The 26,044-nt window shown below is 35.4% G+C and overlaps 1 protein-coding gene across 3 annotated transcripts in view; it reads right to left on the reverse strand.

Moving 5' to 3' along the window:
* LOC101893229 (capon-like protein) overlaps window positions 1–22,745 on the reverse strand; it is a 506,622-nt gene extending 483,877 nt beyond the window's left edge. For 2 of the 3 annotated variants that reach the window (XM_059131885.1, XM_059131883.1), the window contains exon 1: window positions 21,140–22,745. The gene's annotated coding sequence lies outside the window, so the exon portion shown is untranslated. The remainder of the gene's footprint in view (window positions 1–21,139) is intronic. The other variant, XM_059131884.1, reaches the window with a different exon arrangement.
* Between the last annotated feature and the right edge of the window lie 3,299 nt (window positions 22,746–26,044).

Below are 26,044 nucleotides of genomic sequence, written 5' to 3' on the forward strand. Positions count from 1 at the left end.
CGAACTTTAAAGTTTCGAAAAGTTATGAAATCGTACTAAACTTCTGAAAAAAAAATACCATTGGGAATTATGTGAACGGATACAGCTAAAAACTTAAAATTTGATATGAGAATCAGGGTTGGAAAGTAAGTTTGATATATGAAGTTGGTTTTGGAAATGTGTACCGAATGTGAGAATTGAACTAAATGGTACTAAATTTGCAAGAGAATTTTGAAATTTTGTATTAGGGTCCCTGTTTGTGGCAAGTTTTTGATAAAGAGGTGGTTTTGGAAATGTTTAGTGCACAAAAAGTACTAAATAGTACTATATTTGGTACAATTTGATATAGGGTGTATAGTAGTTTTTGAAATCTAATATTTGGTTTTGGGGTCGCTTTTTATTTGTAGCCTGGACATATGGAGGTGATTTCGAAAATCTATATCATAGCTGTACAAATAGTACTCAATGGCACCATATTTTGTATTGGGTGAAGGAATAGAGATAAAATTCTGAAATTTGAAATTTAGATTACTGATGGTATCTGTGTATGAGAATTGGCAGTGGTTTGGAAAGGCCTCCTATATTTGTGCGAAAAGTACTAAATAGTACTAAATTTGGTATTTGGTGAAGGGATACAGTTGGAATGCCGAAATTTGACATTGAGATCCCTGATGACATCTGGAATTGAGATATGGAGGTGTTTTGGAAATGGCTACTATTGGTGTAAGAAAAGTACTAAATAGTGCTAAATTTTGGTTTTGGGTGAAGAAATGAAGCTGAAATCTTGATAATTTGATATAGATGATATATGTTTGGAAATGCGTACTAAGTGTGAGGACTATACTAAATGATACTTAATTTGAAGCACTTTGATTTGGCTTGAACGGTTTGAGCTGAAATTATGAAATTTTGTATTGCGTTGAAGGCGTGGGGCTGAAATCCTCAAATTTAATATTGTGGTCACTGTTGGTATCTGGAATTGAGATATGAGGCGGATTTGGAAATATGTTCTAAATTTATACGAAAAGTACCAAATAATACTACATTTGGTATTGGGTGAAGGAATAAATCTGGAATCCTGAAATTTGATATAGAGGTCACTGTTGGTATCTGAAATTGAGATGTGGTTGTGGTTTTGCAAATGCGTCCTATATTTGTACGGAAAGTACTAGCTGGAATTAAATTTGATATTGAGGTCTCTGTTGGTATCTGGAATTGAGATATGGAGCTGCTTTTGGAAATGATTACTATAATTGTACGAAAAGTACTGAATAGCATAACATTTGGCATATTTGATATGAATGTCACTGCAGGTGTCAATAGTTGAGAGGAGCTGGTTTTGGTACTATAATTTTACTAAATTTGGCAATGGGGAAATTACAGCGCTGAAATTCTGAAATTTGATATTGAGGTGACTCTTGGTTTTAAGGGTTTACATATAGCAACGTTGAAATAGTTTTGAACTAAAAACCTAATTTTGGGTCCATTGTGCAATGACTTTACCAATATTCTGCTCCATAAACGTCAAAATGAAAGATTTTAAGAACTTGTTTGTGTAAAAGGTAAATATTTTGCAATTATTCTTTTCGAAAAAGCAAAAACTTGAATAATATATTAAATTTTGAAAGCCTAAACATTTTGAACAATGCTTAAAGTTATGATTAAAAATTTTGTCTCAAACTGAACAAATTGTGGATTTTAAGAAATAGAAAAAAATCAAAAACGGACTGTTGGAACGAATCTTAATTTTGTTAGTGTATAGGATTTAAACAAGTAGTTAGTTCTGAAAATGTGTTCTACAAAATATTGTCTATAGCCAAAAGGTGCGTCATGGAATTAACGATTTTCGACTCTAAGTCTCTTTGGACGAAATCCATCTCAGGGCATTTAAATCGTCCGTCTATGGTCACTACAAGTGTAGAACAGACTATCTAATTTAGCCGAAATTTGGTACATAGTAAAATTTTTACAGAACTTAGATCGAGTTCGGAGATGGGTAATGTCCGCCCACCTCTTTTGGTACCGGCTCCACCAAATGTCTACATTTTACGAAAAATGAAAAAAATCAAACGAAACATACTTCAGGTGCGAAAATGTATAATACTGGTCCACTTTTCTTGTACCTTCCCCACAAAAAATCAACATTTTAAATAATAATAACACTTGTAAAAAGCAAAATAGATGTCCGATTTTCTTTAAAAATTTCTAATTCTAATATTTTGGCCTATATTGAAGCTAGTGTGAAAATGAAATCTGAAAGGGTCGACTCTTTTTGCCATCTCCCTCATAAAAGTTCCAAGATTTCAAGAGAAAAAGGCATACATATACCTCATATAATATGAATCTAGTAACCGATATAGTCCAAACCGTGGACCGATATAGACCGTCCGTGGTAATATTTAATTATATTTATATCTTAGGCATAGGTTTTGAATAATAATAACTCTAGTAAAGTGTAAAATCAGTTTCAAACTTTGCAGGTGCCAATTAGACAACATTAGATTTCGAAACATATACATGTTAAAAAGCAGGAAAGTCGGTCTGGCCGAACTTTGAATACCCTCCACCATTTGATAGAAATTTGGCAATTTTCAAAAAAATAAAAACCTTTAAAAATTCTGTTAAAATCTTAAAAATACCGAATGTAGCCGTATATTGGGGTCTATACGACGTGGACCTAAATAGGCATTGTTGTCATAAGCCATTACCATATTCAAATTCGAAACTTGAAATAAACGGTGAATAATGTAGCTAAAATCATGAAAATATCGTATATAGGGAGGTATCGTTATATCGGAGCTGTGGAAAGACCTGGACCAGCATAGAAAATTTTCTGTCATAGGCCGTAGCATGCATTACGAACTTCAAATACAACATCTCAAACAATTTCGGTGGGTATTGCACCTAAACTCGTCAAAATACCGAATATAGGGAGGTACTGATATGTGGGGGCTATACGAAGACCTGGACCAGAATAGACAATTTTCTGTCACAGACTGCAGTTCGCATTAGGAACTCTAAATACGTAATTTAAAATAATTCCGGTGAATAATGACGCTAAAATCATCAAAATACCGAATATTGGGAGGAACCGTTATATGGGGGTTATACGAAGACGTGGACCTGCACAGTCAATTTTCTGTCTTAGGCTGTAGTATCTCTTAGGGATTTCAAATATAAAATTTGAAACATGTCGCTAATAATGGAATATGTCGTGAATAATGTCGCTAAAATCATCAAAATACCGAATATAGGGAGGTACAGTTATATGGGGGTTATACGAAGACGTGGACCTGCACAGACAATTTTCTGTCACAGGTGGTAGTATTAATTACGAAATTCAAATACCAAATTTGAAACAATTCCGGTGAATAATGTCGCTAACATCATCAAAATTCTGAATGTCGGGAGGTACCGTTATATGGAGGCTATACGAAAACGTGGACCTGCACAGCCAATTTTGTGTCTCAGGCTGCAGTATCCCGTTGGAACCTCAAATACCAAATTCGAAACAATTTCAGTGAATAATGTCGCTAAAATAATCTATAGACCGAATATCGGAAGGTAACGTTATATGGGGGCTATATAACCTGCCTACTGGAAAAATAAACATGTGTGCAAAATGTTAACCTTCTATCCCAATTCGTTCGAAAGATAGCGTGATTACAACAGACGGACAGACAGACGGACATCGCTAAATCGACTTAGAATTTTACGCTGATCAAGAATATATATCCTTTGTTGGGTCTTACATGAGTATTTCGAGAAGTTACAAACGGAATGACAAACTTAATATACCCTCCATAGCATGGTGGAGGGTATATAAATAATAATCATACTTTTAACAAAATTCGAAATTATTCCCCAGTTCCCTTCAAACTTCGAACACTAAAACATTTGTTTTAACATTGGATCTAATTTGAAGTTGGGATATGTCTTTTGATACGTCCCCTAGATATAAATAAATCAGCCCAGAATGTGATTCTGTGAAAATCGTCAAATATGACTATCGTTCTACATCATCTTCTTACTTGCGCATTATACACAAATATCCTGTACTACCCTGGAATGTAGGGTATTAAAAGCAAAGAATACTTCCCGCATATTGAACACACATCCACTCATTTATCTCTCACAAACTATGTGCGGATGAAACCATTTTCGGTAGATATTTACGTGTCCATATCATTCGAACTAACAAATTTGGTTCCAACATAGCAGCCAACTTTCAATACAACACATAAATATACTTTCTTGGCCAATAACATAAATACCAATAAGGTGCACACATATGTATGTGGACATGTAGTAATGTATGTATGTATGTTTGTCTGTTTATAAGTACATTGTAGACACGTATGTATGACGATATGCCATTATCACCTTTCTTTTGTCGTGACCCATAAAAAATTCGCTTAAAAGCCCAACATTGACTTCTTGAGTAACATCGTTTCCTTTTCTAGGGTCTCGGCTTTCTTCATGTATGCTCTGTCTGCGGAGTCGGAGGAGTACGTGCCTTAGCTACTTAATAATATGTGTGAGTGCGTGTGCGTATGTGTGCCTGAAGTAAAAGAAATAGTTCATGGTTCAAATCCTAAGGGATTATTTTCGATGTTAGATGAATCATGATTGGACTTTAATGTGTGCTCTTATGTCAAACGTAAAACGTCAGACACTTACACACACACAAACTCATCATCTATGATGATGATTTTCAATGAATTGATCGAAATTGACTTTTAGTTGTATATCAGACAATTCTGTATGTATTATGATATTTGATATTGTTTGTATCTTATACTTGAAATGGTTCTTATTAGCAAATGTATTTCTGAACTGTATTTGATATATTTTCCCAAATATTGTTGTTACTGAGTGCATATTACGGCTGCGGAGGACAAAAATAACAAATCGGATGAACAATATATATGGGAGCTATAGCTATATCTGAACCGATTTCGATCAAATTTGGCATACTTATTTTCAGGTCCAATCTGATCGTACGTGCAAAATTCCATACTATTCGGACTGATATTACACGTTTGGTGCACACTAAAAGGCAAATCGGACGAAGATATATATGGGAGCAATATCTAAATTTTGACCGATTATCTCCAATTTCAATAGGGCTCGTCCTTGGGCCAAACAAATGATTTGTGCAAAATTTCATCTGGATCGGGCAATAAATGCGAACTGTACTTTGTTTACAAAAATACATGGACAGACGGACGGACCGACGTGCATAAATCGACTAAGAAGGTGATTCTATGCAGATCATGAAAAGGAACTATGGGTCTACCCGTTTCCTTTTGCCTGTTACAAACAAATGCACAAAGACATAATACCCTGACCACCTTGTGGTGTAGGGTATAAAAACTAAAGTTTTGGTATGAAAGTCAAGGTTGGAAAGTAAGTTTGATATATGAAGGTGGTTTTGGAAATGTGTACCAAGTATGCGAACTGTACTAATTGGTACTAAATTTGGAACCGTTTAGTTTAGGGTGAACGGATGAGGCTGGAATTTTGAAATTTTGTATTGATGTCGCTTTTGGTGGTCCATTTGTGATAAAAAGGTGGTTTTGGAAATGTGTACTGGAAATGTAAGAAAAGTTCTAAATAGTTCTACACTTGGTACAATTTGGTATATCTGTGTTTGGGATTCGGCTGTTGTTTGTAAAGGCGCCCTATGTTTGTACGAAAAGTGGTATTTGGCGAAGGGATAGGTCTGGTATTCTCAAATTTGATATTGAGGTTTCTCTTGATATCGGGAATTAAGATATGGATGTGGTTTTGGAAATGTGTACTACTATTGTACGAAAATGAACTGAAAGGTGCTATACTGGGTATTGGATGAAGGAATAGGACGAATTATATGAAGATGTCACTCTTGGTGGTTGAGCTGCTTTTGGATATGCGTACTACAATTGTACTAAATTTAGTAGTGGGGGAAATTACAGAGCTGAAATTACGAAGTTTGGAACTGAAGTCTCTGTTGGTATCTGGTTGTGGTTTTGCAAATTCATACTATAATTATACGAAAAGCACAGAGTAGTACTATATTTGGTACAATTTGGAATTGGGTGAACAGATTGTACTTCAAATCTGAAACTTAGTGTTAGGGCCGCTGTTCATGTGAAGCTTGGAGATGGTTCCGAAAGTCTGCACTATAATTGTACGAAAAGTACAGAATGTCGCTACATTTGGTATTGGGTGAAAGAATAAAAATAAAATTCTGAAATTTGATATTTAGATTAATGATGGTATCGGTGTTTGAGATTTGGCGGTGGTTTGGAAATGCATCCTTTATTTGTACGGAAAGTTCTAAATGGTACTAAATTTGGTATTGCGTGAAGGGATAGGGCTGAAATCTTCAAACTTGATATTGAGATTTCTGTTGGTATCTGTGGTTAGGATATGGAGGTGGGTTTGGAAATGTGTACTACAATTGTACGAAAATGTACTGAATGGTGCTATACTTGGTATTAGGTAAAGGAATAAATATAAAATTCTGAAAATTGATATTTAGATTACTGATGGTATCTGGGTTTGAGATATGGAGGTGGGTTTCGAAATGGATATTATAAGTGTACGAAAAGTACTAAATAGTACTAAATTTTGGTATTGGGTGAAGAGATAGAACTGGAATCCTAAAATTTGATATGAACATCACTGTTGGTGTCTATAATTGAGAGGAGGAGCTGTTTTTGGATATGCGTACTAGGGTAAGTGTACCAGTAGTCGGCACTTTTAGGATTTTCGCGTTTGTAATCGCTCACCATTCTGAGTGGAACTTTTCAATCATTACAAAGTTAATTTATTCAGATTTGAAATTTTGTATAGTTTTTGCAATAATAAATAAAGTTTTAATAACCTTTTATTAAATTTCATAAATTTGTAGTTTTATTAAAACAATGCTTTTTTGCCAGTAGTCGGCACCACTTGCCAATTGTCTGTATGGCATGTTGCAACAGTCGGCATACCAATTTTTTTGTAAGAATAATTAATGATAATAATAAATTAATTCATAAAAATATAATATTTTTGTTTAGTTAAACTGATTCGACGTCTTTACTGTACTTCTCTTAAGAATATGGATTGTTGAGGACTTTCACATACAGAAATTTAATTTTTATTAGAATAAATCATCTTTTCTTAGCGAAATTGTACACAAAGATAGCTGACAATATATTTGAAGTAAACAAAATATATTTAGTTATAAAAGTTTCATTTATTTGGGCTTAAAAATAAAAAGTGCCGACTACTGGGACATGCCGAACTTAGGCACACTTACCCTATATGCATACTAAATGGTACTAAATTTGGAAATGGGGGAAATTACAGTGCTAAAACCCTGAAATGTGGTATTGATATCCCTGTTCATAACTGATTTTTAGATCTGGTGGTGGTTTTGCAAATGCGTACTGTAATTGTTCGAAAATTGTACAAATTCTGTTGGTGTCTAGGTTGGAAAGATGTCACTAAATTTGGTATTGGGTGAAGAAAATTCTGAAATTTGATATTCAAATTACTGATGGTATCTGTGTTTGAGATATGAAGGTGGTTTTGGAAATGTGTAATACCATGGTACGAAAATTACGAAATAGTACCAAATTTAGTATTGGGTGAAGGAATAGAGCGGAATTCTGAAATTTGATATAGATATCACTGTTGGCCAATTGGTGAATGGGGGAAATCACAGAGCTGAAATTCTGAAATTTGATATTGAGGGTTCTGTTGGTACCTGATGTTGAGATCTGGTGGTGGTTATGGTGGTTAATTGTTCAAAAAGTACTAAATGGTGTCTAGGATGGAAAGATGTAGATTACTAAATTTTGGTATTAGGTAAAGGAATAGAGCTGAAATTCTGAATAGACCCAAAACGGGAAGAATTTTCTTCTACAAGGATTTTTATTGCCTTAAAAATCAAATTAAAAAAAACATGAATAAATTTGTCTAGGATCTTCAAAATACCAAATATTGGTGGGTGCCGTTATGTGGAAATCTTGAACTAATATGGAAATTGTTTTCATATAGGTTGTAGAGCCCTATTATAAACCGAATTTGAAAAATTCGAAATATGTATCATAAAGATACGGGCTATAGGAAAACGTGGACCTATATAGACAAAAATATGCCACAGGAGGTAAAACCCACTACTAACTTTCCCGTGGCTAATAAGATCAAAATACCAAATGTGTGAAGGTACCGTTATATGGGCGCTATAGGAAAACATGGACCGATATATCCCATTATCAATACCAACTATCCTAGATAAAATACAAACAAGTGTGCCAAAGAATATTTAGAGGTGTTAGAAACGGAGTGACAATCCTTCCTTCTTTCTAAGGTTTGGGTATAAAAAGCACCGATATCACCATATAATAGTGTTGGAAATTTTTGGAGAATGATAATTCCCTTTTGTATTCCCACAAAAACCTAAAAAAGTTTTTATTCGCTTCGCTGGACTCCGAATACAAAAATCAAATGATTTCTTTTTTTTCAAAGTATTTGGGCAAATGGATTAAGCGGCCGCCAAAAAGGATGGTAGAATTTGATGTGGGGCTATTCTTTATCCAAATGTAGTTGACTGGCTGCCTGGCAGCTGGTTAGCTGGCTGACTGACTGATTTGGACAGCTTCGAGTAGTATTGTTGCTTGTTGACTAGATATTTGCTTGTCTATATCTGAGTACATACACATTCGTATGTATGTGTGTGTGTGTGTGTGGATATGCATTCAAGTATGTAGACACACGACGTTTACGTTGACTATTTTTAGATGGGAGATGCTTGCCGCCACAGGAGAAAAAAAAAAACAAAACACAAAACAACGCCAACCAAGACTGCAGACAAAAGGGTGGAGGCAAACACATAAAAATTATACGGGAGCTGGTACGGCAGGAGAATTTGTTTGAATGAAAAAAAAAAAACACACACACACCAGAAAATACAAAAACGGAATATAAGGCAGACATAACACCGTACCCAAAAAAAAATACAGCAAAAAAGCACAGCCAGAAAATAATATGGACAATGATGCTTTTTTTGTGGACGCATTTCTTTTAAAATATGAACACCAACGGCTATAGCAGGCAATGAAAAAGCCAAGAAAAAAATGTTTGGAATATAAAAGCAAAACAGAGAAAAAAAAAACGTACAATATTCATTCGTCTGAAGAAAAATAATTGGTATTCAAAAAAAAAAAAAAACACGAAAAACACAAAAATACATCAAAAATCATTTGACTACAAATGAATGTGAATAGGCCGACAGACAGACAGACAAGGCTTTTGGTATTAACCTGTTCATTAATACATTGCTCGGGGGGCTTTTTCGGTATTTTCTAATATTCTATTTATAATTAATTGTTTGTCTAGTTTTTTGTTTGCAACGAATTTTCAACATATATCTATTGGTAGGAAACAAGTTAATTTTGAATACGAGAGATATGGGAAACTTTAAGTTGTAGGCACGAAATAATGTAAATTTCCGATTTTGGATTACATTTTCTAATTGAATCTGTGACTAGAGTTGCTGAGTGAAAGGAAAATCTTCTTCCAGAAATTAGGATCTATTATTTCTTGATTGGGTGTGTCCGCTACTTCGTCAGCGAAACATTTAAGATTCGTTTCAATATCGTCTTGATCAGCTCAAAATTCTAAGTCGATTTCTGTATGTATTTTTATACCCTACACCACAAGATGGTCAGGATATTATGTCTTTGTGGCAAAAGGCAAAAGGAAACGAGATAAACCCATAGTTCCTTTTGACGATTTGCATAGAATCACATTCTGAGTCGATTTATGCATGTCCGTCGGTCTGTCCGTCTGTCCATGTATTTTTGTAAACAAAGTACAGTTCGCATTTATTGCCCTATCCAGATGAAATTTTGCACAAATAATTTGTTTAGCCCAAGGACGAACCCTATTGAAATTGGAGATAATCGGTCAAAATTTATCTTCGTCCGATTTGCCTTTTATTTTGCACTAAACTTGTAATATCAGCCCGAATAGTATGGAATTTAGGCCTGAAAATAAGTATGCCAAATTTGATCGAAGTTGGAAGTCAGATATAGCTATAGCTCCCATATATATTGTTCATCCGATTTGTTATTCTTGCCCTCCACAGCCGTAATATGCACTTTGTAACAACAATATTTGGGGAAATATATCAAATACAGCTCAGAAATACATTTGCTAAATTTTATCGAGATCGGTTCAAATTTGGATATAGCTGCCATATATAATTTCGCCCGATTTACCTTTTATTATGCACCAAACGTCTAATATTTGTCCAAATGGGATGGAATTTGGTACTTACTACTAGAATTTGGTACTTGAGTCTAGAAGCTTGTATGTCAAATTTGGTGAAGATCGGTTCAGATATAGCTATAGCTCCCATATATACTGTTCATCCGATTTGTTATATTTGTTACCCACAGCCGTAATATGCACTCCGTAACAACGATATTCAGGGAAATATATCAAAGCTCAGAAGTATCTTTGCCTTATTTTATCGAGATCGGTACCGATTTGGATATAGCTCCCGTATAAATCTTTATCCGATTTCAAATTAATTGTGCACCAAATGGGCAATACAAGTCCGAATTTAAAAGATACAAATGCTTCGGCATGTTTAGTCCTTTGAACTTTAAATTATAATTTTAATGATTGAATTCTCCCATAAAAACTTTTAATTGTTATGCTGAGCTCTACTAAATTAGTAAAGTGGTGTAGGGTATCATAAAGTTGGCCCCGCCCGGCTTTAAGACTTTCTTAACTGTTTTTTTTTTTTTTTTTTTTTTTTTTTGTAGTAACGCAATCTTTGGAACAATCTTAGGTACTGCAGCCTATGACAAAAAATTGTTTCTGCAGGTTCATGTCTTCGTATTACCCCCATATAATGATGCCTCCCCATATTCGGTATTTTGATGATTTTGGCGGCAATATCCACCAGAATTGTTTCAAATTTCACATACGAAGTTCGGAATTGGTACTACAGCCTATGACACAAAAATCACATATGACCACGCGTAGACCCAATATAATGGGTTTCATTTGAGAGGTATTTTTCTTTCTTTTGATTTTAGTGACCTTATTCACCGGAATAGTTTCAAATTTCGTAGTTAAAGTTCATAATGGGAACTATAATCTATGACAAAGAAAAAGTATCGCTGCAGGTCCACGTCTTTGTATAACCACCATATAATGATAACATGTTCGGTATTTTGATGATTTTAGCGGCAATATTCACTGGAATTGTTTCAATTTTCGAATTTGAAATTCGAAATCGGTACTACAGTCTATGAGAAAAAATTACTTATGAAGGACCACATTTTCGTATTGACCCCATATAAAGTGTTTTATTTGTGAGGTATTTTTCCACGAATCTCTTTTTTTTTAAATTTTTTAATTTCCTTAAAAATGGTGGAGGTTATTAAAAGTTCAGTCCGGCCGAATTCAGCTGTTTTTTTTAGTTTACCGAAGAGCATATTACTTACCCTCCATATCAAATTTCAGATTTCCAACTTTATACTAAGACCAAATTTATTACCATACTTTTCGAACAGCTATACTCCAAAACCAACTCCTCTTCTTCACCCTTGTGAGACCTTCATACCAGATTTAAAAATTCCATCTCTATTCCAACACCCAACGGTACATTTTGTGGCACTTTGTACTTTTCGGGCGTTTATAGTACGCATTTCCAAAATCACTTCCTTCTCTCAACTACAGACACCAACAGTGACCTTAATATCAAATTTCAGGATTTGAGTTATATTCTATATACTATTTATATTCTATATACTATTTAATCAATTATTATACACATTTCCATAAATACCTCCATACCTCGATCCCAGACCCCAAGTGAAACCTCAATTCAAATTTCGGGATTCCAACTCAATCTCTTAACCCAATACCCAATTTAGTACCACTTAGTACTTTTATAACAATTATTGTACACAACCTCAAAACCACCTTCATATTTTAAACACAGACACCAAGCGACCTCGATACCAGATTTCAGGATTTCTATATATATCCCAACCATATGCACCTACATCAAATTTCTGGATACCAGCTCTTTTCCTTCACAAAATACCCAATTTAGTACCACTTAGTATTTTTCGAACAATTATAGTACACAATTCCAAAACCACCTCTATATCTTAACCACAGACACCAAAAGTGGCATCTATACGACGGGTTTCAGATCTATTCCTCCACCCAATACCAAATATAGTGTCATGTAGTACTTTTCGTACTATATAGTACATTTTTCCGAAACCACCTCTATATGACCAGGCTAGACATGAACAGCGACCCAAATGTCAAATTTTAGATTTCAAATACTATATTTACACCCAGTGCCAAATATAGTTCTATTTACTTTCCGTTCACTTGTAGTACACATTTTCAAAACCACCCCCATATCTGAAACACAGATAATATCAGTAATCTTCAAATCAAATTTCAGAATTTTATCTCTATTCCTTCACCCAAAACCAAATTTAGTATCATTCAATACTTTTCGCACAATTATAGTCCACATTTCCGAAACCACCTCCATGTGGCCATGCTACATATGAACAGGGACCATAATACCAAATTTCATATTTCAAGCACTATCTGTTCTCCCAATACCAAATTGTACCAAATGTAGTACAATTTAGTACTTTTTGTGTACTTGTTGCACACATTTCTCAAAACCATCTCTTTATCACAAACCTATCACCAACAGGGATCCCAATTCAAAATTTCAATATTCGAGCTACATTCGATCACCCTAAACCAAACGGTTCCAAATTAAATACCATTTGGAACAGTTCGAACACTTAGTACACATTTGCAAAACCATCTTCATACGTCAAACTTACTTTCCAACATTGATTCTCATATCAAATTAAAAGTACCAAATGGTACCATTTTAGAACTTTTCATAACAACGGAACTTTAACGATGCTCTACAACAATTTAATATGTAATTTTATTTGACACATGGAGGGACAAGAATACAGACAAATATTTCGGGCAATTCCAAATTCAATGTCGTAAAGTTTTATTCAATTATTTTTTGGTAATTTTATTGTCTTTCATCTCTGAAATGATTGATTCAAACAGTATTTATAATCATTTCTGAATGAGAAGAGAAAACCAACCGAACGGTTTGGTTGTTGTTTCAATTCTGTTTTTATTTAAAATATTTGTTCCTTACGTACTACTGAAACTAATCTAACTTAACCTAGTCGCAGCCACACAATTGTTCTTATCTATTCTAATATTGAATGGAGAACATTGCAGGGCTGCTTTACATTTCATTCAAGTGATCTTGTGCATCTACTGAGCGCATCGATATCTGTGCGTGTGGGTCATAACCTTTATTATCTGACACATTATCGTATTCGTCAGCGCACAAGATCACCGAATTGTTCACATGTGGTATTTTATGGCGGCTGGGAAATATGTAATTTTTGAATATTTATTGTTTATTGCTAGTTTTTCCCAGCGCCTCAACCGCACTCAAAAGTATGTACAAAGTATTTTGTACATTCTCCCGGGCGGCTTAAATGTGCATGTTTATAGTGGACTGTATTTTTTATAAAGTTAACAAATGGATAATATGGAATATTTAAATATAAAGATATGAAAGATTTGAAAAGAAAATTTATGCGTAACTATCTATATATGTTGAAATGATATCAGGTAACCGCTTCCAGGAAACGACTCCAACGTTTAATCCAGCCTCTCTTGCCGATACCACCACCTTTATCTGCTGGCTTCATTCTCCATACCGCATTCATAGTCCATCGATGCAGACCGCCATCATTCACGTCGGAAAGGATTACCATTGGCTCCATGGTACGCTCTGCTTCCGTTCTTAAGGTTAATGTTGGTTTGTAATTGAGTTCTCTCTGGTAATATACTTCCGAAACCAGAGACATTTCTTGGGCTTTTTCTAATTCATCGATGCATTCTCTTCCTGCAAATTTACCACATTCGTAGACAATTTTTGGATCTTCTGTGCGTGGCAGCTTTTCTTCTTTTTCCTCTTCTGCAATAAGACTATTTATTACTTTTCTTACAGAATGTTCGTCCTCATTGTCATTGCATCGATTGTTTTTTAATAAATTGAGAGGTTCCTCCCGAAATGGTTTTCTATATGTCAGCGCTAACACGACACCAGAATATGCTTCTTCTTCCCGTTCCTCAGAATGAGGACTTGCCGGCGGGAATTTATTTAATAATTGATGTGAGGATCTCCATTTCCCAAAATTTTCATCCAAGCATCGAATTGGTTTGATTTTCACAGAATTATGTTCCTCTTTTACATCTGCCAGTTGTTTGGACAGGTCATCTCTCCCAGCTTCCAAGACTTGCCGCGCTCTTTCCGAGTTAGCCAATTTTTCATTGACTTTCTCTAACTTCGTTTTCAGATATCGCAATTGATCTTTCTGAACACGAAGTTTTTCTTCGAATTGTTCATCTTTGGCCCGCAGATTTTCTTCAGATTTGGCGAGCAGATATTTTTCGTGGGCCTTCGCATTTCTCAATATCCTTTCACTTTTTTCAACTTCGATTGTTAGTTGAGAACGCAGTTCGCTTGCTTGTCCCTGCAGAGATTGTAACTTGTTTTCATATGCTTGCATTTGTTCGTGCAAACCATCTTCTAATTCTCTGTCGTAATCTTCCTTTGTTTCGACATAGTTGAGTTGTCTGTTTTCTTCCACTTGCTCTTCCCAAGTTAAATGGTCATATTTCAGCGAGAGTATCCATCGTGATGGAGGTTTCATCGAATCTTCGATTTCTTCATCGATGTCCAAGCCTGTGTAATTGCGACTCCGGGTTGCTAAAAGCTTCATTGCTGATAACATACACATATCCACATCACAGGACAATGTCTTCATATGGGTTGGAAGATATTTTTGGTGTACCCTCAAGTACCGTCGTAACTGGTAATATGTGTTTTCTACCAGTACCTTCCATGCCGCGACGTGTTTCACCTTTTCAAAGGCTGACGTCGACGTTAATAGCTGGAAATAGTCTGCCAAAGTGGCGATGTTTTCTTCCATTTTTTTATTCATTTTTTATTTAAATGTTTTAGATGGGACTATTTGTCCTCTTTTAAAAACTTTTTTATATTGCCTTCTTGGCTTTTATCTATTTTTTTTTTAATTTGTTTCTTTTTTATTTTGGACTTTTGATGTCCTCTTTTCAAATTTGTATTTTTTTGTTTTATTGGGACTTTTGTTGTCCTCTTTTCGTTATGTTTTTTTTTTTTTAATTTGCCCCGTGGGTCTTTTTTTTTAAATATATATGTTTAAATTTTTTCCTTATGGCTCTTTATAATTTTATCCCTCAACGGATTTTTATTGGTAGCTATTCTCCTCTTTTTTGAAGAATAGCACTTCTGCTTGTAGTGAGTCTCTTACCACTGGTGGGGGAAAACTCCTACTATTTTCGTTTTGTGGTCGCTAATTCGTTTCACTTTGATAAAAGTGAAGGCTCGATTGACCAATGAATGAGAAGAGAAAACCAACCGAACGGTTTGGTTATTGTTTCAATTCTGTTTTTATTTAAAATATTTGTTCCTTACGTACTACTGAAACTAATCTAACTTAACCTAGTCGCAGCCACACAATTGTTCTTATCTATTCTAATATTGAATGGAGAACATTGCAGGGCTGCTTTACATTTCATTCAAGTGATCTTGTGCATCTACTGAGCGCATCGATATCTGTGCGTGTGGGTCATAACCTTTATTATCTGACACATTATCGTATTCGTCAGCGCACAAGATCACCGAATTGTTCACATGTGGTATTTTATGGCGGCTGGGAAATATGTAATTTTTGAATATTTATTGTTTATTGCTAGTTTTTCCCAGCGCCTCAACCGCACTCAAAAGTATGTACAAAGTATTTTGTACAATTTCCACACATCTACCTCTTTTTTTTTGTGAGTTAATTCAAAAGAATCTGTCCGCTCAGACATTTCAAGCCTCAAATTACAAGCCCTACAATCTCAATCTCACAACAATATTCTTCAAATCCATTTTATGATTCAGAGATCTTTTTTTGTCGATATTATCCATATGTTAAATAATCCGTTTAAACATGAAATACCTTTTTTGAATGAGAAAAAAGACGGTGTTGTACGACGAAACCACAAACAAAACTTAAACGAATAATAAAACAACACAACACAACAACTACAAAAAAGTTCCCCCTCAAATCGATTAATCTTCATTTTGGCCATAACCAATTTTTTTTTTTTTTTTTTTTTTTTTTGGTTTCTCGGTCTTGTTTTTGTTGGTAGTGTTATTTATTTATGTATTTAATTTTGGTTATGAGATTATGACCCAATATTGAAGTGGACGGAACATGTGTTTCTTTGTCTGGCCAGAGAATCTGTGTAACTTGAGCGAGAGAGAAAAACATCTAAGAAAGTTATTCGAAATATGACAAAGAACCCATCCTTTAACAACAACAGAACACATTTTTGGGCCACTTTTTATTAGTAAAATAAGCCATAATCATTCGATAGTAGAATATATTTGGGGATTAAGGGCAAATGTGCCAAGCGTTTTGAATGAATGAAAACAAGTGGTCTAAAGGATTGAAAAAATAAATTCAGATAAATTAAGATATAGTATATGTGAAAGGGGTTGGTCAATGGAATTGCAATAGAAATCCGCTCACTCGGAGGGTAAGAACAGGAAAATGTCAAGTAAGAAATATAAGATATTTCTTTTATTCTGTCCTAGATATAAGAAACTGCAACCAACTTCACACTGCTGTCATTTCTAAGCCACTCATTCGACAGCTGTTAAAATTATTCCAGTGATAGTTCATTATATTGTTTACAAGCGTACAAAAGCATTTTGGTGAGAATTTTCCAGAAACAATGTTATTCGTGATGGAATTCAAGCGTGATAGTGTGATTTCTATATATTTGGCGGGGAAAACTACAAGTGGCTATCGTTAGAGCACTCCAGCATTTAAATGTGAATAAATCTTTTGTGTCTCGTACCATCACTCGTTACCATGTTACTGGTAGCGTAGCCCGACGTGAAGGAAGTGGACGGAAGAAAACAGCAACATAATCAGAATTGGTTCGGAAAGTAAAGAAGCGACTTAATCGAAAGTCGCAGTTGCCGAAAAATGGCCATTCGGCAAATATTGAAAAATGAGCTTTGGGGTAAAGCCATTGAAATTTCAAAAAGTGCAAGAACTTACACCGCAACAAAAAGAAAATAGACTCAAAAGAGGTAAAGAGTCGCTTCGCTTGGCCGAAAGTGGTGAACTGCCGAATTTGGTTTGGTTAAAACATTCGTTGTCCAGCAGTTTTGTAAACAAACAAAATGATCGTGTTTACTCGCCAAAGAGGTCAGCTGAAAATGTGCACCTTCGGTTGGCCACCAGAATAAATGCCGAATATTATTGCGAAAATATTCTGGAGGGTGTATTAAAGCCTTGGGCATGCAAACATTTTGGCCGCAGACCTTGGACATTCCAACAGGACTCAGCACCATCGCACTTAGCACGCGACAGCCAAGAATGGTTACAAAATGACGCTCATCGCTTCATTTCCAGCTCACAATGGCCACCAAAATCTCCGGAAACCAATCCGTTCGACTATTGTGTCTGGAGAATTTTGGAAAGCAAGGTTGGCACTAAAAATTACCAAAGTGTCGAGCGCTTCGCCGGGAATGGGCCAAAATACCGCAGAGCAACATTCGCGCAGCGTGTGACGGTTTCATTTGCCGTTTGAAGGCCATAATTCGTGCCAAAGGTGACCAATTCGAACGAATCTAATTTTATTCTAAAATTTTATGCTATATCTGACATTTCTTGCTTTCATTCAATAAAATTTAAAAAAAATTTAAAAATTATTGCCTTTGACATTATTGCTGTTTTTTTTATCTCACCCTGTCAATGTGAGTTATTTTGCTTCGTAAATTTTATAGAAATAACTCATTATTTATTAGTTAACTGGTAATGCATAGGGTATGGAGTTGTCATTATTTTTGGAATCCTGGTAATACTCAGAATATGTGTATGTCATACCAAATGTTTGCTGGGATAGCCAAAATTTTCAACATATCTGAAATCAGCGCAATATTGTATGAAGCTGTATGAAAACGTAGATCTATGTAAAACGTATGTTTGTGGCGAGTTGTGGCACTTAATTACTTATGCCAATTTATAGCTTATTGGGGCTAAACGAAAACGTGGACCAAATTTGAAAAATTCTATATAAAGTTGGGGAACGTCGAGTCCTGCTTGTCCTATACTTTTATATGGCCTCCAACAAGGAAAAATTTAAATTACGCCAAGTCGGCCGGCCTCGGAATGGGCTGGACCGAAATTTGTATATAGTATATCAGAGGAAAATGTAAATTAAAGGTAAATGGGTTAGCCGGTCCCGATTTTCTTCAAAAATTTCTAAATATTGAATGGAGTTCAATTGGATAATGTGACAGGAGTCCTATGTAGAGGCTATTTCTCTCTCATTGTAGCTACATTGAACATTATATTCATAGCTTATACTTTTAATGTACCTAAAAATAAGGCTTATGTCACAGCGTGGACCAATATTAAACATATTTCTCATTTGTTGAAAAATATAGCTTAATATAGGCAGGTTTATTCCACATAGGAGCCCTATATTGGAGATTTTCTTCAAGGAGGGTTTATATGCTTTGAGAACAAACTAAAAGGAACATCTTGCCAATTTCCAATACCAGGCAACCGAGACATAGTACGAATTTCATAGTTTTTCATAAAATATTATGGACTATAATTTGATGTCATCAATAATTTCAGTTGATCAAGAAAACAAGAATTCCTTGTGGGATCTCCCACAAATATTTCCAAGTGTTACAAACGGCAAATAGCAAAATTCAGAGACCACCATCACATGGTGGAGACTACAAAAACGTCATGTTACTTAGCGATGTGTCATAGTGTGGTCGTTAATAACGGCTGAGTATAACATACAGCGAAAAAAATCGGCACACTTTCATTTTTTTGCACAAATAAACTTATTTAAAAATAGATTTTTTTTGTTTAAATGTGTTTCATTTCGAAATGTTTTCCACTTTTTCTAGGTGATCTTGTTTTTCATTAATTATTATTATTATCATTATGTGTGTGTTCGCACATTCGCACATGAATTAATGAAAATAATTTTCCACTAGCGGAGAACAAAATAGAGGCAATAAAAGTTTTTTGTATTTTTGTTTTTTTTTTCAAGATTCTAATTGCTGGGTTTCGTACACACAATTTCCTGAACATTTTACAGTTTTCGTTCCCGGTATGTAGGAAACGTCCTAGCATAGAACTGTCCACGATTTCGTATGGTGTACCTACAGTCATATGGGAACTATACAAGACGAGGACCAATTTAAGTAATTCTTTGTCCTTGGAAATAGTACCCAAGCATACAGGGTGAGATAAAAAGAAACGTCAACATAGTCAAAGGTCATAATTTTTACTGGACAACGAATGTTTTCTCATCGGAGAGAGAGAAAACCAAATTCGGCAGTTCACCACTTTCGACCAAGCTAAGCAACTTTTTAGCTCTTTTGAGTCTATATTCTTTTCGTTGGGGTGTAAGTTCTTGAATTTTTTGGATTTGTAATGGCTTTACCCGAGCTCATTTTTCAATATTTGCGAATAGAATATTGCGATATGTTCAGCTCACGAGCCATTTTCGGCCACTGCGACACAGGTTTCGATCAAGTCGCAAGTAACGGCGGCACAGAGTGAGCACGTCCGATTATAAACCTTAAGGTCGCTGGTTTGATCTTCGGGTCGGCAAATAAAAAAAAAATACAAAAATAATAAGTTTGCCGACGCAAAAACAAAATCGTTAAACAACAAGTAATGTTGTTAGGTGTGGCTGAATGCATAATCTGTCCGACTGCCATTACGAAGGTCGCAAGTTGATTCCAAACCATTAGGAAAACAAATTAACAAATCAAAAAATAAATTGTGGTGGAAATAAAACTATTGCTTAATTATTGGTTTAAGTATATCTTCATGTTAAAATAAGGCGTTATGATGCTGTTGTGTAAGTAGTTACTGGTTACAAAATGCCCTTAATAAATGCAGTGATTTATGTGGGTTTTTTGCTGTTCCCAGCGTATTTTATACCCTCAGCCATATGTCTAAAGAGGGTATATATCATTTGACGATTATAGTCCCTGTGTTATAAAGATGGTAGAGATTAGACCACTTCTTCTGGTACCTCCCCCACATAGGGTTCAAGATTTTGAAAAACAAACTGCTCCAAGAAAGCGAAGTAAGCATCCAACTCTCTTCAAATTGCACACATACAAACATTTTTACTAACCCAAGATCTGTTGTAAAGATGATATATATCTGCGAACCCCTTCTGATACCTCACCCACAAAAAGTCACAATTTTCAATACTTTTATGTGTCATAATTTTGCGAAACAAGTTAGGGATTTTTTTTCAATTTGCTATATCTAAATATTTCTCTCAACTAGAAACCTGAGATGGATATGGAATATGGACATGGACCTGCATAGGTAACTTTTGTCATAATCCATTACAATATTTAAATGCGAAACTTAAAAAAATCGGTGAATAATGTAGCTAAAATCATCAAAATACCGAATATCGGGAGGTACCGTTATATGGGGGCTATACGAAGACGTGGACCTGCACAGACAATTTTCTGTCTTAGGCTGTAGTATCCATTTCGGACTTCAAATGCCAAATTTAAAGCAATTCCGTTGAATATTGTCGCTAAAATCATCAAAATACCGAATATAGGGAGGTACCGTTATATGGGGGCTATACCAAAACGTGGACCTACATTTTCAATACTGAAAGTCCTGCAGACATAATATACATTTAAGTAAAATTTTATCAGTCTGTTTCAATTCGTTCGGAAGCTAGAGTGATTTCCACAGACGGACAGACGGGCGGACAACGCTAAATCGACATAGAATTTTATGCGGATCAAGAATATATATACTTTGTGGGGTCTAAAATGTATATTTCGAGGTGTTACAAACGGAATGGCAAACTTAACATATCCTCCATACTATGGTGGAGGGTATAAAAATATATCACTTTGTATTTTTTCTATTTGAAATTTCGAAAGAACCAAAATAATTTCACTCACCTTTAAATAAAAAAACGATTATGGTGTTCTGCTAATTTGAAATGCCTAAACGTTTAGTTCACGATTCGGCCAAAATGAGAATTCCATAGCACTAACATTCCGAAAACGATTACGAAACACAAAATGCTGTTGGGCTTGTTTCTTTTAAATGGTAATTATTATTGTTTTGTATTGTTGTCGATAGTGTTGTTGTTGTTGTTGTTGTTATGGCAATATAAACATTAGTTTGATGTATGATGAGAAGCTTCAGAAAACCCCAACCAGATAATCGCGCCCGTGTTTTGCGTTTTTATTTCACAAAGAAGCAACAGAAAACCAACTAAAAACAACTTGTTGCCAGCCAGCCGGTCATGAAATGCAACTTTTTTTTTTTTTTTTTTTTTTGTTTTGACGTTTTATTTTTGTTGTTGTTTATTTTGATTTTATTTTTTCGAACGTTATTGGCTTTGTTGGGTATTGAAACTTTAGCGTTCAAAGATTCTAAGAAATGAACATGAGTCGTATGTCATTTGAAGCGCCATCAGACAACAAACACGCACCCACTTGGGGAGAGAGAGAACAAAGAATTCCGGTTTTAAGGAGTGACGCCACCACCTTAACAAAGGATGAGCACAACAAACAGGAACTGTATGACTTGTGTTATGAAATTCAAATTGAGTGGCAATTGTTGTTTTCTTATAAGATTTTTTTTTTGTTTTTAAATATTTTTTCAATGATTTCTCTATTTCTCTTGTAGCATTACAACTGGACGATTTAATCGAAAATTCATTTAACACCAATTAACCAAGAATAGTGGCTAAGAATGGCCAAGGAAAATTCTAAACAGAAAAACCGCTCAACTTGATTTAGTTGGTTGTATGATGGGCCATCGTCTTTTCACGTTATTCTTGTGGTTAAACACAACACATAGAGATCATTTACTCACACACTGTACAAAGTGCGCTCTCTCGCTCTCACTCTCTGCTCAATGGATTTATCACTAGACTGCTGGCAAAAGAGAAGACACAAATGCCGCCAACACTGCCGCCTCACACAAAGATCCCAAATATTTGTTTGTATCTTTCGCGGCCTTTCTTCTTCTCGGATATATTCACAAACAGCACACACACACACACGCACAATATAATACTCAACGCTTTGAATAATTCTCTTTGATTCTTTCTTTTCTTTTTGTTGTTATTTATTCATTCTTTTTCTCGGATATAGCTATTCACATAAGAACATGGGAGGTGATGATATGTGATTGTATGCGTGCGTATACTTTGTTGAATGCATGCATATGTATAATTTACTATTTTAATTCGGAAGATATGTATTTTTTTCTTGTTGTTGTTGGGGTCGAATATATGATATTTAATTTTATTTATTTTTTTTTTTTTTTTTTGTGTTATATGTTATGTTGCACTCACGACACCTTTGTTATTAACAATAACAATAATAATAATAACCGGCAGAGACAAAAAAACTTCTTTCTTTCGTTAACGGCTTTGCACCACCAATAAAAACAAGAAATAACGAACGTTAAGTTTTGAAACGGACGGAAGCACTAAGTGAAAGTACGACGTGCGCTCGTTCGTTCTTTCGATGTCCGACAAACCGACGTAGACGAATACAACTGTTCGTTGGATACACTACAAACTGGCTAACAACCCAAACAATGCTAGAGACGACGACGACGCAACCACAACAAACATACACACACACACGCAACCGAACTCTCAACCAACTTTGTTTTTTTTTTGGGAGAAGAGGGCCAAGTAAACGGAAAACGTGAACTGTTAGAGTTGCCAATGCCTAAGTAAATGCGATTGGAATATTTAAGCTAACTTTTTCTTCATGAACCGAAGTGAATTTTATGTAGCAGATTTTGCTTCTTGGGAATTTCGTAAAATATACTGTATGTTACAGGATTTTTCAAGTATGATTACACAAAGGCATCTTTGAGGGTCTTCATCAGGATCTATCAAGACAAGAGCCATATAAATGGTAGAAACAGAAGCATATACTTAGTTAAATCTAATTCGAACAAGTTAAAAGGCAGCTAAGTTCAGCCGGGCCGAACTTTTATATCCCTCTGCCATTTGGAAGGAACTTGAAAAATTTCAAAAAACTTCCGGAAACTACCACTTAAATGAGAACTGTTATGTGGATACTATACGAAGACGAAAACCTGCTTACGAAAATTTTTTGTCATATGCTGTAGTACCCATTACAAACTTCAAATACCAAATTTGGAATAATTCCGGGAAAAATCATGAAAATACCGAATATCGGAAGGTACCGTTATATAGGGGCTATACGAAGACGTGGACCTGCATACGAAATTTTTTTCCACAGGTTGTAGTAACCATTAAGATCTACCAACACGAAATTTGAAACGATTTCGGTGAATAATGTTGCTGAAATCAACAAAATACAAAATATCGGGAGCTACCGTTACACGGGGGTTATACGAAGACGTGGACCTGCATACAAAATTTTTGTCACAGGCTGTAGTATCCATTACGAACTTTTAATATCAAATATGAAATTATTCCAGTAAATATTGTCGCAAAAATCATGAAAATACCCAATATCGGGAGGTACCGTCATATGGGGGCTATACAAAAACGTCGACCGACATGGCCCTGCCTACTGGTAAACTGTGCATGTATGCAAAATTTTAGCCTTCTATCTCAATTCGTGCAAAAGGTAAAGAAGCGACTTGTTCGAAACCCGCGTCGCAGTGGCCGAAAAATGTCTAGTGAGATGAACATATCGCAATATTCCATTCGGCAAATATTGAAAAATGAGGTCGCGGCAAAGCCATTGAAATTCCAACAAGTGCAATAACTTACACCGCAACAGAAAGAAAATAGACTCAAAAGAGCTAAAGAGTTGCTTCGATTGGCCGTAAGTGGTGAACTGCCGAATTTGGTTTTCTCCGATGAGAAAACATTCGTTGTTCAGCAGTTTGACAAACACAATGATCGTGTTTACATGCCAAAGAGGTTAGCTGAAAATATGCACCTTCGATTGGCCACCAGAACTCAAGCGCCGGCCATCATGATTGTGTAGGCCGCCATAACAGCCGATGGCCGATCTCCGGTCGTATTAATCGAACGTGGCATCAGAATAAATGCCGAATATTATCGCGAAAATATTTTGGAGGGTGTATTAAAGCCTTGAGCACGCAAATATTTTGGCCGCAGACCTTGGACATTCCAACAGGTCTCAGCATCATCGCACTCAGCACGCGCCACCTAAGAATTGTTACAAAATGAGGTTCCTCGCTTAATTTCCAGCGCACAATGGTCACCAAAATCTCCGGATACCAATCCGTTCGACTAGTGTGTCTGGAGCATTTTGGAAAACAAGATTGGCACTAAAAAATACCAAAGTGTCGATCACCTCAAGCAAGCGCTTGGCGGGGAATGGGCCAAAATACCGTAGAGTAACATTCGGGCAGCGTGTGACGGTTTCATTGGCCGTTTGAAGGCCATAATTCGTGAAAAAGGTGACCAATTCCAACAAATCTAAACGTATTCTAAAAATTGATAAAAAATTAAAAAAAAAAGTAAAAATTATGGCGTTTGACGTTGTTACAGTTTTTTTTTATCTCACCCTGTATAAACATATCCTCCGATTTGGTGTTTTAGTCCCTCCCCTCCGTAATGTGCACTCTATAACAATGTTATTTGATACCAGATATCAGATGCACTTCAGAAACACCTCTGAGAAATTTTATCGAGATCGGTTCACCTCTGCCAAATTTTAAAGAGATCGGTTCAGATTTTGATCCGATTTAACATTTATGTGTATAAAATTTTTAATATTAGCCCAAATTGAAAGGATTTTTACGCATTTAACCGAATTTAAAAAAAAAAAAACTTTGTTCCCATATATCTTTGCTCCTATACATATTATTTTAATATAATCCTTCCCGAAGTTATATAATGCACATTATAGCAATATAATTTCACAATTACAATTTAAGCACCTACAATATACCTTCGACAAAACTTTTATCTAAATCTCTGAATATTTGAAATTGTTCCAAACCTGGCAACTCTATACTTGGCCATAAAAACAAAACAAACTGCATTGGAACATTCCTTCACAAGCCACCGTCCATAGAACATACCTAGATACACACATATGTATGTGTGTTTGTTTGGCCATACGAATACGTTGTTGGACTATTGGCAAAGGTTCAAACATGTTCTTCGAAATGAAAATGTTCTTATAGGAACGTGAGCGCACATTTCGTTAAGAAAAAACACCAAACGCATTGGCTTGGCTGTGTATCCATCCTGTCTTTAAAACCGGTTTCATCTTCATCCACTTTCGTCATCGTTCACACACACGATGCGATTTATTTATGAGAATTTATAAAGTGTTTGAATACAAAGAAGATATTTTACACCCCCCTCCCTACCCACTCGTCAACCATGCTGTAAGCGAACATAGTCCATTGGCATAGTCCATCAAACCCAACATTAGGTTTTGTTTACATTCTCAGTCCAAACACATCTACTACCGCCCGTTAGCGGTAAGTTCGATACTAACGACCAATCAAATTCAATAAAATAACGTGCTGTGTTTTCGGTTTCGTGCTGTCTGTCGTACGCTTCGGTTTTGTTTTTGTTCGAAACGAACAAGTGTTGTTAAGTCAGCGTTTTTTATTTGTTGTTATCTTTAAAATGGAAACGCGTTAATGACTAAAAACCCCCAAACCGAACTATGAACGTGGGATACCAAATTGCAGCCGGTTACTTGCCGCGAGTAGACTTGCATAATTTATTGTTAATTGTAAACATCAGTTCTATACCCTCCACAATTTGGAAAGTAACTCATAGAAGTACGTCTGAAATGCCAAAATTTCAGTATTCGAGGGGTATGCGTCACTTCTGTTATTAGAAATAT

The sequence above is a fragment of the Musca domestica genome, unplaced genomic scaffold (assembly GCF_030504385.1).
Source record: "Musca domestica strain aabys unplaced genomic scaffold, Musca_domestica.polishedcontigs.V.1.1 9, whole genome shotgun sequence".
Taxonomy (NCBI): Eukaryota; Metazoa; Arthropoda; class Insecta; order Diptera; family Muscidae; genus Musca; species Musca domestica.